Raw genomic sequence first — 14,021 nt, 5'->3', positions numbered from 1 at the left:
GCTCTTCTGCCCCAGGACCGGATGGTATCCACATCCAAATGTTGATGCATTTATCATACCATAGTCTGCGCTACCTCCTTCGCCTTTATAACCGAATTTGGACCGACAGTACTTTTCCCAAAAGATGGCAGGAAGCTATCGTCGTTCCTGTTTCGAAACCTGGAAAGGACATACATCTCCCCTCTAGCTATCGCCCCATTTCTCTCACGAGTAGTGTATGTAAGGTTTTGGACCATATGGTGAATTGCCGTTTAGCCTGGTGGCTGGAGTCCCGAAGTCTTTGAACACCTGCCCAATGCGGTTTCCGTAAGCATCGGTCTGCCGTTGACCATCTTGTTCACTCCACTTATATCATGGACAATTTTCTCAGGAAACGCCAAACAGTAGCAATATTTTTTGATCTGGAGAGAGCATACAATACCTGTTGGAGGACAGGCATCCTCCGCACACTGTTCTCTTGGGGCTTTCAAGGTCGGCTGCCCCTTTTTCTTCGTGAATTTTTGGCAGAGCGCACATTTAAAGTGCGGGTGAGCACTACTTTCTCCTGTACCGTCTCCCAAGAAAACGGGGTACCCCAGGGCTCCATGCTAAGCGTTGTACTGTTCGCCATTGCCATAAATCCAATTATGGATTGTCTCCTTCACGATGTCTCGGGCTCCCTCTTTGTGGACGATTTTGCGATCTACTACAGCTCTCAACGGACCAATCTTCTTGAATGACGTCTTCAAGGATGTCTCGATCGCCTCCACTCTTAGAGCATCGAAACCGGCTTCCACTTTTCTCCCAGTAAGACCGTTTGTGTCAGTTTTTGGCGTCGTACGGAGTTTCTTCTGCCTTCCTTACATCTAGGCCCTGTCAACCTTCCGTTCGCAGATGTCACTAAATTCTTGGGTCTTATGTTTGACAGAAAACTGTGCTGGTCCTCCCACGTTTCCTATCTTTCGGCTCGCTGTCTGCGATCTCTCAACACCCTCCATGTCCTGAATGGTACCTCCTGGGGAGCAGACCGAGTGGTCCTTCTCTGCCTCAATCGCACCTTAGTGCACTCGAAATTGGACTATGGAAGCATAGTTCACTCCTCTGCTCGGCTGTCTGCTCTTCGGCGTCTCGACTCTGTTCACCACTGTGGATTATGTTTAGCGTATGGCGCTTTTTACACCAGCCATGTGGAAAGCCTTTATGCTGAGACTGCTGAACATCCACTGTCCAATTGGCAAACTGTCCTTCTGAGTCGTTATGCTAGCCATCTGTCTTCCATGCCTGCTAATCCGGCCCATGACATTTTTTTCGGCGCCTCCTTGGATTTAGGGTATGCGGGCCGCCCTTCCTCTCTACTACCACCGGGACTCTGCTTCCATCAACTGCTATGTTCTCTTTCCTTCCACTGTCCTAAAACTTTCTTAACAACTTGGGGTACAGCACCGTCTTGGCTCCAGCCCCGGACCTGCCTGCTCCATGACCTTTGTCAGTTTCCCAAGGATGGTACCCCTTCTCTTGTTTTTCGTTGGGCATTTGCTGCTCTATGCACACAAATGAAGGATGCCACATTTATTTACACTGATGGCTCAAAACCATCATTTGGTGTTGGGAGTGCCTACATTGTTGGCGACACACCTAATCGATTTCGGCTTCCCAACCAGTGTTCGGTTTTTACTGCGCAGCTTTACGCTGTTCTCCAGGCTGTCCAATACATCTGTCGCCATCAGCGGATACAGTATATTATGTGCTCAGATTCGCTCAGCTCTCTCCTCAGTCTCCAAGCTCTCTACCCTGTCCACCCTCTGGTCCACCGGACTCCACTTGCTCCACTTAGGGGGCGTCTCTGTGGCGTTCCTCTGGATCCCAGGACATGTCTGTGGAATCAAGGCGGCCGATATAGCGGCCAAGGCTGCAGTCTCTCTTCTTCAGCCTGCCGTTCGCATGGTTCCTTTCGCTGATCTACGGAGTGTTTTATGTCGTCGTATTGCTCTTTTATGGCATGCACATTGGCCGACACTTCCCAATAATAAATTTCGGGACGTGAAAGCTCTTTCCTATGCTTGAACCTCTTCCTCCCGACCTTGTCGTCGGGAGGAGGTAATTTTAACTAGACTCCGGATAAGGCACTGTCTTTTAGCCATTGACAGTCCTCCCCCGCTTTGTCCCCACTGCTCTCAACTGTGGACGGTGAGACACCTTTTACTTGAGTGCCCGTATTTTACTCCGTTACGCACCCATCTACAGCTGTCTCCTGATATATCTTCCATTTTAGCAGATGACAGGCGCTCAGCCGATCGCGTTCTCGAGTTTATTAGTGTCAGTGAGATGACATCAGTCATTTGAAGCTCTTTTTGGGGACAAACAACCCCCCTTGTATAGTGGTTTTTTAAGCTTTTTTTCTGTTTTTAGTTTCCCCACTTTTTTTGAGTTTCACTCCCATTGCTGCTTGTTTCCAGTTTGGTTTTTTTACCTTTTCGTAAGTCACAGACCAGGCGCTAATGACTGTAGCAGCTTTGTGCCCTAAAAACGTAACATTAAAAAACCCACTCCAGACCATTATGGAAGTTGAATGCTTCACACTTTGCTGCACACACTCAGCTTTGAACTGTTCTCCAGGTCTGCAACGAACATACTGGCTGCTTTCTTCCATCACAGTGAATACAGATTCATCACTGAAGCATACCTGAATCATGTGTACAAAATTGCAGGTTAGAAAAGCTGGAAATTGTAGCATAGGAGACCTCAACAGTCCCAAAATTCAAGTGGCGTTTCTTCAGTATCAACAAAACACCACAGTTTCAAGCCAAAACTCCTAACCTTAAGAGATCAGACCCACTTAATTTACCATATCACCATGTTTACCTTAGCCCAGTCCTCCCTTATCCACTCCTGAAGTTGTTTAGCCCACTGCAGTCTTTTGGTTTTCATGGCAGGTGTGATTTTCTGTTTTTTCCTTGGTCAACATGCCTTTAAACCACATCCAAACAGCCTCCTCCTCACTGTCTCTGGTGAAACTTCAACACTCAAACCTCACAGATGTTGGTTCATGTCTGTAGAAGTAAGTTTACAGTTCATTGTTGCCATGTTTTTAAGTCTTCTCATTGTTCTAGGACTGAGTTTTCTTTTATGTCTGCATTTTCCTTCCCTGTTTGGCTTGTATTCACCACCTTCCTGCACTGAAAGTTTTATTCTGCTGTCAGTTTTCTGTGATATTCTCATTCTGTAAGTAATTTCTTGCTGTGTGTAATGATTTTCAGCAAGAAGTGCTACCACAGGGGAAACTTTCCAAGATGAAACATCTATTGTCTTCCCCATGACCTCAATTTGTTTGAAAACTCCACGATTTATTCCTATAGCTAAAAACACGCAAGTCCACAAGCTATATAATGTATTGTTAACGTAGCAAGAAGTTGATAGAATAAATAACAAGCTGAAGTACACTACAGAAACATAAACCATTACGAAAACTTCAGTGATCTGCGAGTTGCTTGGAAAGGGAAATTTCATGGAATCAATCAAACTATTAAAACAAATCAGTTATTACACTTTTCTATCCTGTTTTTACACCAGAAAACTTAGAGTATCAAAAATAATCGTTTAGTCTAATAATTTGAACACATCTGTATTATTACTATATATACATTATAAACAGTACATCGTGAAATAGTTAACTTCTTTTTAAATTTAGGTACTCCATTACCTTGTAAAAAGTTTTATTTTGTAAATAATCTTTCAGTTTCGTTTTGAAAGAGTAGATATTATCTATATCTTTTATGTGCTGTTGTAATTTATCATGTAACATGATGGCATTGTACAACAAATTCTGCTGAGTTTTAACTTTATTTTTTCCATCCGGATACAAATTGTAGCAGTTTCTGGTTTTATAATCATGTACTAAGCAGTATTTAACATAGTGGTCAACATATATTTTTTTAAACATGTATAACACTCCAAAAAATATACTCATAAGATACAGTTAATATTTCTAGCGTTTTAAAATGTGAGGAATTCAGCTGTTTTTCCTCTTTTAGTCATTATACTTTCTCTCTCTCTCTCTCTCTTTTTCCAGTCTGAATACAGCTTGAATGTTTTTCTTATTCTCTCCCCACAAAGATATGCCATAGTTAATAACAGAATGAATATAAACAAAATGCACTGATCTGATACATGAAATATCACATACTGATGTAAGAGTTCAGAGGACATACCATGCTGTAGAGATTATATTACTAAATATTTTTACAGGCTCTCTCCGTGCTAACTGGCAGGCAACATGCATTGCCAGAAAGTTTTTGTTTTCTGCACATTGTAGAACTTAATTATTTATTTTCAGATTGTTGTAATCTGGCGTTTTGTTTACGTACAAGTTCATAGTGACTGTTTTCTTTAAATTGCAAGTGACTTTATTGTCCGTTCATATACACTGCTAATTCAGCTTTCTCTCTTAGTGCTTCTAGTGATTTGTCAGTGATCATTACATTAATCATCTGCAGACATATCAAAAGTCGTCTGCAAATACATTTAACAGTATTTTGTGGTCAGCTGTGTTGAAAGCTTTAGTTAGATTGAGGAATATACCTTTTATATAAGAAATTCCTTTAACCGATGTATGTAGGACATATTTTGTTAAACATTTTGTTGCCGATTCAGTACTTTTCCCTGATTTGAAACCGAATTCATCATAGGAAACGAGGTTGTAATTATTTAAATAGTTCATAAGTCTGTCTTTTACCACAGTTCTGTTACTTTTCGAAAGCAAGAGATCAGTGAGAGTGTCCTATAATTTTCTATATTTCCAGTTTCACCTTTTTTGAAAGGAAGCAGTAATTTTGTGTATCTTAAGTAGTAAGGAAAGCAACCCTGTTTGAATGATTGATTTATAATGTCAACTAATGGTGATGTTCAGCTCTCTATACAGTTCTTAATCAGACAAGTTGGTACTTCATCCAGACCTGCTGAAATTTTGTTTTTCAGTTTGCAAATTGCTTTATAGAGTTTCACCTCTGTTGAAGGCATTAATACCATTGAAAGTGGTACACATTTGTTTAGCTTTTTGACTTAAGGGGCTGTTTGAATTTTTGCCTATAATTTTGTTCCTATAGTGCTAAAGTAGTTATTTAAGCTATGTGATCAAAAGTATCTGGACACCTGGCTGAAAATGACTTAAAAGTTCGTGGTGCCCTCCATCGGTAATGTCGGAATGCAGTACGGTGTTGCCCATCCTTACTCTTGATGACAGCTTCCACTCTCGCAGGCATATGTTCAATCAGGTGCTGGAAGGTTTCTTGGGGAATGGCAGCCCATTCTTCAGAGTGCTGCACTGGGGAGAGGTATCAATGTTGGTCGGTGAGGCTTGCCACGAAGTTGGTGTTCCAAAAGGTGTTATGTAGGATCCAGGTCAGGGCTCTGTGCAGACCAGTCCATTACAGGGATTTTGTTGTCATGAAACCACTCTGCTACAGGCTGTGCATTATGAACATGTGCTTGATCATGTTAAAAGATGCAGTCGCCATCCCCAAATTTCTCTTCAACAGTGGGAAGCAAGAAGGTGCTTAAAACATCAATGTAGGCCTGTGCTGTGGTAGTGTGTTACAAAACAACAAGGAGTGCAAGCCCCCTCCATGGAAAACACGACTACACCATAACACCACAGCCTCCGAATTTTACTGTTGGCACTACAGACGCTGGCAGATGATCACCAGGCATTCGCCATACCCACGCCCTGCCATTGGATCACCACATTATGTACCGTGATTCGTCACTCCACACAATGTTTTTCCACTGTTCAATTTTTCAATGTTTACACTCTTTACATCAAGCGAGGCATCGTTTGGCATTTATTGGCGCGATGTGTGGCTTATGAGCAGCCGCTTGACCAGGAAATCCAAATTTTCTCACCTACTACGTAACTGTCGTAGTACTTGCAGCGGATCCTGAAGCAGTTTGGAATTCCTGTGTGATGGTCTGGATAGATGTCTGCCTATTACACATTACGACCCTCTTCAGCTATTGGCGGTCTCTGTCAGTCAACAGACAAGGTCGGCCTGTATGCTTTTGTGCTGTACATGTCCCTTTATGTTTCCACTTCACTGTCACATTGGAAATAGTGGACCTAGGGATGTTTAGGAGTGTGGAAATTTCGCGTATAGATGTATGACACAAGTGACACACAAACACCTGACCGCTTTCGAAGTCTGCAAGTCTCATGATGTCTAATGACTACTGAGGTAGCTGATACGGAGTACCTGGCAGTAGGTTGCAGCACAATGCACCTAATATGAAAAATGTATGTTTTTGGTGGTGTCCGGATACTTTTGATCTCATAGTGTATATAGTGTGCCAAATCTTTTGAATCCTTTATTAGTGTCCTTTTGTCTTTGATTGTAATTGGGTCTACAACTTTGCTTCCACCATTTTGCAATAGACACGAGTAGCGATAAGTGGGGTTCAGGTGGTTGGTCATACGGGTAATACAATAAGCTTAGGCATCTGTAAACGTAATGCTATAAAAATATTAGTCGATTTGTGATTGTATCATAAGGTTATTCTTGATTAAATACGTCAACTTACATACCCATTTCTCGCCAGTTGCAGGAAGTTTTAATTTTCTACTTTAACATGAAGAAATCTGCGGCTGTGGCTCTTAAAATTTTGGGTAAGACCAATGGTGAGGGAACTATTAGTGGAAGAATGTGCAGAGAATGTTTTCAATGCCTTAAGAATAGTGATTTTGATGTCGAAGACCAGCGTGACGGCGGTAGACAGAATGTTTTTGTAGCTACTGAAACAGACAAAGATAGTCACAGGACATCATTATCAAAAGCAATTGATGCATTCGAGCCCAGCACTGGAACACAAATAGCCACAATACAGCGATCGACACGTAAAGGTAATTTTGCAGCAGGTCAGTGCTCGACCCTATGTCACAAAACCCGTCAAAATACACATGGAAACGTTGAAATGAGAAGTCCTATCCCTCCCGCCATATTCTCCATATATTGTTCTCTCTGACTACCACCTTTTTCGATCAGTGGCATACAGTGTTGCTGACCAGCACTTTCGATCATATGAACAAGTGCAAACTTGAATCAATTCATGGATCCCCAAAAAGACGCCCAGTTCTTCCACCACAGGATTCATACGCAATCTAAAAGATGGGATAATGTAGTGGCCAACGATGGGCTGTACTATGAATCATAATTTTTTCATAAGTTTTTCACAATAAAGCCCTGAATTCTGAGAAAAAACGACGGAAGCAAAGTTGTAGACCTAGTATGTTTGATATATTCATCTTCCTGGTACCTGTTTCCTGCTTTGCAATCCTCCATATTGCTTTTTGTTTCTGTAGTGACCATCAGCTTTTTTTGCTACAAGCAACACTTTTCTGTTGTGTTTGCTTACACTGTGTTTTGTGGTCTTCAGTCCAGAGACTGGTTTGATGCAGCTCTCCATGCTACTCTATCCTGTACATCCGTCTTCATCTCCCAGTACCTACTGCAACCTACATCCTTCTGAATCTGTTTAGTGTATTCATCTCTTGGTCTCCCTCTATGATTTTTACCTTCCCCGCTGCCGTCCAATGCTAAATTGGTGAGCCCTTGATGCCTCAGAACATGTCCTGCCAACCGATTCCTTCTTCTAGTCAAGTTGTGCCACAAACTCCTCTTCTCCCCAATTCTATTCAATACCTCCTCAGTAGTTATGTGGCGTACCCATCTAATCTTCAGCATTCTTCTGTAGCACCACATTTCGAAAGCTTCTATTCTCTTCTTGTCCAAACTATTTATCGTACATGTTTCAATTCCATACATGGCTACACTCCATACAAATACTTTCAGAAACGAATTCCTGACACTTAAATCTATACTCGATGTTAACAAATTTCTCTTCTTCGGAAACGCTTTCCTTGCCATTGCCAGTCTACATTTTATATCCTCTCCACTTTGACCATCATCAGTTATTGTGCTCCCCAAATAGAAAAACTCCTTTATTACTTCAAGTGTCTCATTTCCTAATCTAATTCCCTCAGCATCACCCGACTTAATTCGACTACATTCCATGATCCTCGTTTTGCTTTTGTTGATGTTCATCTTATATCCTCCTTTCAAGACACTGTCCATTCCGTTCAACTGCTCTTCCAAGTCCTTTGCTGTCTCTGACAGAATTACAATGTCATCGGCGAACCTCAAAGTTTTTATTTCTTCTCCATGGATTTTAATACCTACCCCGAATTTTTCTTTTGTTTCTTTTACTGCTTGCTCAATATACAGATTGAACAACATCGGGGAGAGGTTACAACCCTGTCTCACTCCCTTCCCAATCAGTACTTCCCTTTCATGTCCCTCGACTCTTATAACTGCCATCTGGTTTCTGTACAAATTGTAAATAGCTTTCCCTCCCTGTATTTTACCCCTGCCATCTTCAGAATTTGAAAGAGAGTATTCCAGTTAACATTGTGAAAAGCTTTCTCTAAGTCTACAAATACTAGAAATGTAGGTTTGCCTTTCCTTAATCTACCTTCTAAGATAAGTCGTAGTGTCAGTATTGCCTCACGTGTTCCAATGTTTCTATGGAATCCAAACTGAGGGAGAGCAGATAGGTTGGATAAGGTTGAAAAGGCCAGATCACTCAGTCCATCGTGAAAAGGAACCACCTGTGGTGAGGATGAGGCTATGCAGTGTGTCAGCACCTTAGGAAATCATTGAAATTGCTAAAAGTGAGGAAACCTCTAGGGCCTGATGTGATCTGAATCCCTACAGATTCTATATATAAATTGTGGATGAGTAATCCCATACTTAAACTATAATATTCTACAGCTCCCTGAAACAAAAAGCTGCTCTGAGTTGTTGGAGGAAGGCACAAGTCACAACAATCTACAAGAAGGATTGCACAAAAACTACTGCAAAAAATCTTTCACGGTAGAACCTTGGAAAATATTGTGAGCCGAAATGTAATGAGGTACAATGATCTCCTCCGCACCAAGGAACACAGTTTTTGGTAACATGGATTGCGCAAAACCTGGCTCGTACTTTACCCACATGACATCCTGAAAGCCATGGATCAAGGCAGTTAGAAGTAAAATGTAAAAAGTTATTCATCCAGCATAGTCTTAAGTTCAAATGGGCAGCTGTGTTGTCACATCTGAATTACCATCTCTGAATCGATACAATTTTTTGAACCCCCAGCCGGCTTCTTCTTCTTCTTCTTCTTCTTGTTCTTCTCCATCAGTGTGTGATGATCTGTGTCCATTACTTGCTTGAAATTTATTCCAGCACACAAATTAAGCTTGGTACTCACTGATGTATTAACTGCGAATGCCGCAATATGTTGTCCTATGACTGTGCCCCTTCTTCAATGTATTTTCTTCACTTTATGGACTAAAATTCTATCTGCAGTGTGATATTCTGTCAAACCTTGGTTTGCAGTGTATGTTAAATCATGCTCCTTATACACATCATTAAGTAGATTAATCCCCTTACACTTTCTCAACTTCGTTCCACGTGTTCAGAAATAGTATCTGGGATGGTGAAGTACAACTGGCAATTTATGGAGAATGGCACCACCACACCACTTCCTGGCACTCATTTATGCTACTGCACTGTTCGAGGTTTGTGCATCCTGTTGTACAGCAAATCACTAGCACTCACGCAGCTGTTTTGTGATGCTGGAAGGCCAAGCCATTTCACAGAAGCCCTGATCTTGCAAAACCTCATGACGTGCTGTACAAGAAACACATCCAGTTCAGTAGTTTTCTGTAATCCCTCTGTTTTTAAACTCCTTGCGAGTTCTTCACCCTCGCCTTTAAGCTCTTGGGTTTGTCCTCTGTAATTTAGCCACCATAAATATCTCAGTTGACCAGTTAGGAAGGTAAGACTTCTCAAACACAATTCTCCTAGTTTGTACTTCTGCTTGTGTGGCTCCACCATTTTAATGCAATTTCATGCTGTATTCAGACTCCCATTGTTACATACATCAATGAATCTCATCTTAATGCTATGATGATAAGTTTGATTATACTTACCAATTTTATCTTGGAGAATGTCTAGGTATTGTGAGGACCATGTAGATTAAATTGCATCTACATACGAATTTTAATGGTTCTGTTCAGATGTTCCAAAATACTCGCTTTCATGTGGGATAGTGTCGAGTTGTGGTTTCTTATGTATGGCTCCATTACTGACAAAATGTTAAGTGTAAAATTTGCGTCAGTGGTCAGTCTGCAGGTTGTCAGGACATCAATTTGTACCAGTCTGCAACAGTTGTTCAGACACCTGTGCCATATATCTCTGAGTCTTTGCCTTCACAGGAGGGGCCCAGACAAATTTGGAGTATATATCTAGGATTATTAAAATGTATTTGAATCCTTTATGTGATCATGATTATTCTCTCATACCCACAAGGCTGGCCTGTCATAAATCATTCAAACCATGTATTATGACTTGTCTGCTCTGGAACATTTAATGAGGAGTTCACAGACCACTGTCTTCATTATTATTCAAGAATACACTCTTTTGAAGCATCGAGAAGACGTATTATTTCTTTTGTGTAGCGGAATCCTGTGATGATATAAGTGAGGTATCGGACTATGACGAAATTAATCGAACGATTGTTAATGCCGAGTCAGACAAAGCTAATGCTCCTAATGTATCTGACTATGGAACAGAAAGTAAGGAAAAGATATCTAATGGTACGACTTCCGATAATAAGGATAAAGTCGACAATGAATACATGATGAATGTTAAACCGATGAGGTCAGGAAATATAGATGTCCTTAGTGCCGTTTTGGAAAAATGGAAGATGTTGGATGATTTAAACGTTAAGTTCTCTGACATCAACAGTAAGTTCTCTGAACAGCATGTGACGTTGGAGAATAGATTCTCTGGTATAGATGCAAGGTTAACCAAACAGCAAGCTAAATTCGTTGATCAACAACAGGCTTTAGAAATTAAGTTTGCTGACAACAGGTCAGTTTAACTGCAATTTGGGAGGCCATTCTAGCCGAACAACAGGCTAAAGTTGATGTTAAGTTTGACAATCTAGAGTCTAGATTAGCAGACTGAGAAAAAGAAGGCGTTAAGGTTATTGATGGTGTCAATAAAATTGACGAAAAGGTCAATACATTGTCAGAACAATTAGGGGGTATATCTTAAAAGGTAGATGCCTTATTTGAATGTAATATTTGTCACGGAAAAAGTAGAGGAATTGTCAGATCATATAAATAATTCGGAGAAAAATTTGTTGCGTAAAGTGAACACACATATGTTAGATCAGACTAAGAAGCTGGAGGAAGATTTATTCGGTTCCCCGGTCAAAAGAAGTCATGGCCAGAGAAATAAAAAAGATGAAAGATTGGGGAATAATTGAAACTTCAACTTCTGAATACTCAAGTCCATTATTAGCAGTAACTAATCCGAACGGTGATATTTGGCTAGTTCTTGATGCTTGCGACATTAATAAAATTATAAAACCCGTAAGAACGCACCCTAAAAACTTAGAGGAACTGTTGCTAAAATTTCACGGGGTGAAATTTTTGACCTCCCTCGAACTCCAAAGTTCCTGCTGGCAAACTAAATTATCAAAAAAATGAGAAAAAATACGGTATTCATTTTCATGGGACGGAGTTACCACTTCAGATTAATGCCTTTTGGTCTCAATATCAGTGGGGTATTTTAACTGCTTTGGATACAGTGCTAGCACCTGATTTGTTGGAGCATGTCACTGTATATGTAGATGATCTACTGATTGCCACTGAGAACTGGAGTGAGTTAATTGAGTGTTTAGTAAATTTCTTGAATATGGAGTCACGGTCAGTTTAGCAGTATCTAAACTTGGTAGGAATCAGATACAATTTTTAGGGCATATCGTGACACCAGAAGGCATTGCACCAAACCCTAAAAAGTTGGATACCATTAAAAATTGTCCATAGCCACAAAATAAAAGACAATTAGTCATTTTTGGGGCTCGCCTCTTACTTTAGAAAGTTTGTCACACAGCAGTTGTTAAATAAAGACTGTCCGTTACTTTCGTTATGGAAAAACATTCCATGGCACTGGACGGAAGCGTGTAATAAAGCTTTTGATGATATTCGAAATGCTTTGATAAATACTCAATTATTACATCATCCCCAAATGAATAAAGACTTCTATGTAGCAACGGTTGCAGCTGAAACAGGATTAGGTGGTACACTATTCCAAATGAAAGATGAGAGCAATATAGAACTAAACCTGCCTGGTTGGCCGTGCGGTCTAACACACGACTTTCCGGGCGGGAGGGAGTGCCTGGTCCCCAGCACAAATCCGCGGATTTGTGTCGAGGTCTGGTGAACCGGCCAGTCTGTGGATGGTTTTTATGTGGTTTTCCATCTGCCCAGCAAATGCGGGCTGGTTCCCCTTATTCCGCCTCAGTTACATTATGTCGGTGATTGCTGCTCAAACAAGTTCTCCACGTATGCGTACACTACCACACTCCCATTACTCTACCACGCTCTACACAGGGGTTACACTCGTCTGGCGTAAGACGTTCCCTGGGTGGGGGGGGGGGGGGGTGTCCACCGGGGCCGAATCGCACAATAACCCTGGGTTCGGTGTGGGGCAACGGAGGGGTGAAGTGGACTGTGGTAGTCATCGTGGGGTTGTGGACCACTGCGGCTGTGGAGGGGACGAAGCCTCTCCATCGCTTCTAGGTCCCCGGTTAACATACAATACAATATAGAACTAATAAATATCATCGCTTTTCCTAGCAGAACCTTATCCGGTTGCGAGAGATCGTACAGCACGACTGAGCTGGAAGGGCTGGCAATTATTTGGGTGCTTGAAAAGTTTTGGTATTTTGTGTATGGGAAACAAACTACAGTTTATTGTGGCCATAGAGCGGTAATGTTTCTAATGACCAGTAGGATGCTGCATGGCTGATTAACACGTTGGGCATTGTTGCTACAGGAGTATATATAACCATTAAGCATGTCAGGGGAAGGGATTATGTTGTCACAGACGCCTTGTCAAGACTGCCGACTGAAAAAGTAGAAGAGTTCAAAGAAGAAAGGGTAACAGACTTTAAAGTAATGATGTTTGAAACACTTCCGAATAGGAAAGAATTTAAGGAAATGTGTTCACGAATAAGTGCAAAAATTAGATGCTAAATGGAGAAAAATTAGAAGCAAATTAAAAGGAGGACATCATAATAATGTTAGTGACCATTTCCAGTTACAATCGGATGTACTATTTTATCAATAGAATGAGGGGGATGATTGGAAGATATGCATTCCCTCACAATGTGTTGAGACATTACTGTCAGTCATGCATGCTAGGTGGGGGCATTTTGGAGCCCACAAATGCGTGATGAAATTACAGCAACAATGTTTTTGTCTGGGTTTATTAAGAAGAGCTCAGGAGATACTTAGAAGATGTAAAATTTGTCAAAAAGCAAAGCCTCTTAATTATTATATTAAGGGTGTATTGCATCCCATTATACTGACAAAACCACTGAGTATAGTCTCGTTGATACGTGTGGACCATTTCCCATAGCCAAAGGAAATTTTAAATGTATATTCATGATGTACGACCTATTCTCGAAGTATGTGAAAATTTATGCTTTGTGAATGACCAATGTGAAACCCATGTCGAGAAAGATTACCGATCATTATTTGGTTAATGTAGGGAAACCAGGAATGTTTGTTTCAGATAACGCCTCATATTTTCGGAGTAAAGTATGGAAAGAAACAATGAAGGCATATGGAATTCCTCATGTATTCATTGCATGCTTTAATCCGTCAGGAAATCCAATAGAAAGAGTATTTTGAGAAGTAAATAGATTTGTAAGAACTTATATACCGAATCAACACCATAGGTGGATCGAATTAATTGTAGATTTTGAAAAGATTTACAACGATTTACCCCATATTTCTAGTGGGTATTCGCCCAATGAAATTCTATTTAATAAGAAGGATAGTGATAATTGGCTTGGTAATTTACCATGTACTCAAAATGACCCAAAGGATCGTGATGAAATTATAAAGAAGGTATACCTGGATTTACAACATAAAG

The sequence above is a fragment of the Schistocerca piceifrons genome, chromosome 5, assembly GCF_021461385.2.
Source record: "Schistocerca piceifrons isolate TAMUIC-IGC-003096 chromosome 5, iqSchPice1.1, whole genome shotgun sequence".
Lineage (NCBI taxonomy): Eukaryota > Metazoa > Arthropoda > Insecta > Orthoptera > Acrididae > Schistocerca > Schistocerca piceifrons.
Note: the sequence above shows the minus strand (reverse complement) of the source record.